The 4,781-nt window shown below is 37.6% G+C and overlaps 1 non-coding gene across 1 annotated transcript; it reads right to left on the reverse strand.

The window, feature by feature from the left end:
- Positions 1 to 1,375: 1,375 nt before the first annotated feature.
- Positions 1,376 to 1,482, reverse strand: LOC129620293 (U6 spliceosomal RNA). Its single transcript, XR_008698481.1, has one exon. It is a non-coding gene; the product is annotated as a U6 spliceosomal RNA (small nuclear RNA).
- Between the last annotated feature and the right edge of the window lie 3,299 nt (positions 1,483 to 4,781).

The following is a 4,781-nucleotide window of genomic DNA, read 5'->3' on the forward strand; positions in this document are numbered from 1 at the left end:
GGCAGTGATTTTGGAGCCCAAGAAAATAAAGTCTTGTCACTGTTTGCATTGTTTCCCCATCTTTGTCAGGAAGTGATGGGACTGGATGCAATGATCTTCATTTTTTTAATGTTATTTTTTTGTTTATTTTTTTATTATTTTATTTTTTTAACTTTACAATATTGTATTGGTTTTGCCATATATCAAAATGAATCCACCACAGGTATATATGTGTTTCCCATCCTGAACCCTCCTCCCTCCTCCCTCCCCATATCATCCCTCTGGGTCATCCCAGTGCACCAGCCCCAAGCATCCAGATTCGTGTATCGAACCTGGACTGGTGACTGGTTTCATATATGATATTATACATGTTTCAATGCCATTCTCCCAAATCATCCCACCCTCTCCCTCTCCCACAGAGTCCAAAAGACTGTTCTATACATCAGTGTCTCTTTTGCTGTCTCGTATACAGGATTATTGTTACCATCTTTCTAAATTCCATATATATGCATTAGTATACTGTATTGGTGTTTTTCTTTCTGGCTTACTTCACTCTGTATAATCGGGCTCCAGTTTCATCCACCTCATTAGAACTGATGCAAATGTATTCTTTTTAATGGCTGAGTAATACTCCATTGTGTGTATGTACCATAGCTTTCTTATCCATTCATCTGCTGATGGACATCTAGGTTGCTTCCATGTCCTGGCTGTTATAAACAGTGCTGCGATGAACACTGGGGTACACGTGTCTCTTTCCCTTCTGGTTTCCTCAGTGTGTATGCCCAGCAGTGGGATTGCTGGATCATAAGGCAGTTCTATTTCCAGTTTTTTAAGGAATCTCCACACTGTTCTCCATAGTGGCTGTACTAGTTTGCATTCCCACCAACAGTGTAAGAGGGTTCCCTTTTCTCCACACCCTCTCCAGCATTTATTGCTTGTAGACTTTTGGATCGCAGCCATTCTGACTGGTGTGAAATGGTACCTCATAGTGGTTTTGATTTGCATTTCTCTGATAATGAGTGATGTTGAGCATCTTTTCATGTGTTTGTTAGCCATCTGGATGTCTTCTTTGGAGAAATGTCTATTTAGTTCTTTGGCCCATTTTTTGATTGGGTCATTTATTTTTCTGGAATTGAGCTGTAGGAGTTGCTTGTATATTTTTGAGATTAGTTGTTTGTCAGTTGCTTCATTTGCTATTATCTTCTCCCATTCTGAAGGCTGTCTTTTCACCTTGCTTATAGTTTCCTTTGTTGTGCAGAAGCTTTTAAGTTTAATTAAGCCCCATTTGTTTATTTTTGCTTTTATTTCCAATATTCTGGGAGGTGGGTCATAGAGGATCCTGCTGTGATTTATGTCGGAGAGTGTTTTGCCTATGTTCTCCTCTAGGAGTTTTATAAAAAATATGGAACGCTTCACGAATTTGCGTGTCATCCTTGCACAGGGGCCATGCTAATCTTCTCTGTATTGTTCCAATTTTAGTATATGTGCTGCCAGAGCGAGTACAATGTTATGTTTTAAGCCAGCTTTTTCATAGTACTTTTCCTATGAAAAAGTAAATGCCATTTATAGTACTTTTTTTTTTTAGATTCTTCATTGTTGTTTATTTTATTTTATTTTTTAACTTTACAATATTGTATTGGTTTTGCCATATATCAACATGAATCTGCCACAGGTATACACGTGTTCCCCATTCTGAACCCTCCACCCTCCTCCCTTCTCGTACCATCCCTCTGGGTTGTCCCAGTGCACCAAAAATGCAACTAGAAACTCATCCATCAAAAGTTATTGAGCACTTAACTCAAATGAGAAATAATTTTTTAATGATATCATAAATAAAAAGTTCCAGGCCTGAAAAAAAACTATATTAAAGCATTTTCATTTAAGACAGATTAAAGTTGAATTTTATATTGATTCAAAAAAACTGAATGAATTAGTAGTATAAATAATATTGGTAAGAAGACAATTGGAAAAGAAGATAAATTAATAGGAGTTAAATGATGACCATTCAAAAAATTATCACAAAAGCATGCATTACCCAGTTGCCAGTCAGAGGTCTGAAATAGCATTTTTAAGGGTGTTAATATCGAGTTCACAGATCATCACAGAATGATTATTTATCATTTTTCTATGGGAAGAAGGTAGTTGAAAAAATCAGATCAGATCAGTCGCTCAGTCGTGTCCGACTCTTTGCAACCCCATGAATCGCAGCATGCCAGGCCTCCCTGTCCACTGAGACTCACATCCATTGAGTCAGTGATGCTATCCAGCCATCTCATCCTCCGTCGTCCCCTTCTCCCCCTGCCCCCAATCCCTCCCAGCATCAGAGTCTTTTCCAATGAGTCAACTCTTCACATGAGGTGGCCAAAGTACTGGAGTTTCAGCTTTAGCATCATTCCTTCTAAAGAAATCCCAGGACTGATCTCCTTTAGAATGGACTGGTTGGATCTCCTTGCAGTCCAAGGGATTCTCAAGAGTCATCTCCAACACCACAGTTCAAAAGCATCAATTCTTTGGCGCTCAGCCTTCTTCACAGTCCAACTCTCACATCCATACATGACCACAGGAAAAACCATAGCCGTGACTAGACGAACCATTGTTGGCAAAGTAATGTCTCTGCTTTTCAATATGCTATCTAGGTTGGTCATAACTTTCCTTCCAAGGAGTAAGCATCTTTTAATTTCATGGCTGCAGTCACCATCTGTAGTGATTTTGGAGCCCAGAAAAATAAAAATACACCTCACTTAATTATACAAATATCATATTGCTTATTTCCTAGCTCACATTCTATACAAAACACAACACTTAAGAAAAGTTAGGTTTAATTGCCCTTAAACCAATGGCACCTACAACTCAAGTATTTCCTTCATCACACGTTGGAATTTAATGTCAATAACTACTAATTTAAATCAATAATTGAATGAAACTTTATAAGAAGTTTGAAATACAGTTTCACTGTTCCACAGAACATTTTAATATCTCAAACTGGGTCAACCATAGTTTATCCTTCAAGGGGGATTCAACAATTTCAAGCAATCATATAGGTCCAGAATATGAGGTTACTCATGATTTACAGAGGCAAGGGTCTGACCTCAGACAGGCAAGAGTGAGCTGTTTGAATGGCAAGTAAACCTAGATCTCAGTGTCCAATTTTTTTGCTCTTGACTTACTCATACAAGTAGAGTAATACTTAAGAGTGAGTGAGTGAGTGATTTTAACTTTGCTTCTTTGTGTATATTGGCCATCAGGAAATCTTTAACTGCTAGAAAATAGAATGAAAATACAAATTCTTAGAATATGACTGTTGTCTGAAAATAAAAGTTTAGAATAAATTAAAGGGTAGGGTGTAGAACGCAACAGGCCAACAGGGAGTCTGAACTTTGGCACTGGTAGATCCACCATAAGTAAGTGTTCCAGTAATGAAAAACTCATTCACCAAGTCATGGGTAGAACTTCAGTAAACAATGGAAATATAGTTAACCTGTTTGTGACTATTCATGGGAATCAAGACACTCATAAGAAAGCCTGAATGGCCCCTGGAGTAAAGAATAGTTGCTGAAGCTTCTTTCATCACAAGCAAAGTTTGGTCAAAGAATTTTAAGAAGTGTTTTTATTCTTTTTTCCAGATAGAAGGCGATGAGGGGAAACAGATTAGGTGCCATGCTGAGGCATTTTCTTCTGAGTTGAAGAAGATCCTAGAGGAAAAAGACGATAGGTACTCAGTGATATCCAACCCTATCTGAACTGTTTTACTGTTTTGCCTTTGAGAACATGCACATCTCAGAGGAAACTGTGAACAGTATAGCAGCTGAAAAATATCAGCTCTTCTGACTGGTGGCCCTGCTGCAGACCTGGTGATTAAGTCAGATTTTTTCTGTTCTTATTTAAACCCCAGGATATTAAAGGGCAAACATAAGGACCTCCTACACATGAACTGGCAGTTCAGTGAAAAGTCTTGGGTCATAGCCAATACTTTTGCAGACTGATTTCACGGGTGTGGTGAGTGACAAGTGGAACAGTATCTTGCTTTACTGCACATCAGTTAATGATTCTGCTCATCAAAGATACTGCAAAGGGCCATCCGCAGTGTATGACTTTGCATATTTAAGCTGAAATCATGCAGCTTATTTCGAAGGTAGGTGATATTTTTAAGACTCAATAAATCATTTAATTAATTTATTTGTAGAATTTTAAGTTTTTAAAAATTTTTTAGACTTCAATGTATTCCATGAGAAAAGATAAAGAATAGTAAATATACATATATGTTACATATATAATATGTGTATATATGCAAAATGTTTACCTTACTGTAGCATAGCTATTGGACTTCCTCGGCGGCTTAGATGGTAAAGAATTTGCCTGCAATGCAGGAGACCCAGGTTCAATCCCTGGGTCAGGAAGATCCCCTGGAAAGGGAATGGCTACCCACTGCAGTATTATTACCTGAAGAGTCCATGGATTCGCAAAGAGTCAGAGACAACTGAGCAACTAAGCCCATCCATCACTAAACATGGTTATAAAGATCTTTTTTTTCTCTTGTGGAAAACTTTACAATCTATTCTTTTAGTAACTTTCAAATACACAATTTGGTATTATTAACTATAGTCACCAATGACTCATTTTTTTTTATAACTGGAAGTTCATACGTTTGATCCTCTTCACCAACCCCAGCCACCTCCTACCCCTCACCTCTAGCAACCACCAGTCTGTTATCTATATTTACTAACTCAGTTTTTTCAGTTTTTTCTTTAGATTCAATATATAAGTGAGATCATATGATATTTGTCTTTCTCTGTCTGACTTAT

Source organism: Bubalus kerabau, chromosome 9, assembly GCF_029407905.1.
Source record: "Bubalus kerabau isolate K-KA32 ecotype Philippines breed swamp buffalo chromosome 9, PCC_UOA_SB_1v2, whole genome shotgun sequence".
Taxonomy (NCBI): Eukaryota; Metazoa; Chordata; class Mammalia; order Artiodactyla; family Bovidae; genus Bubalus; species Bubalus kerabau.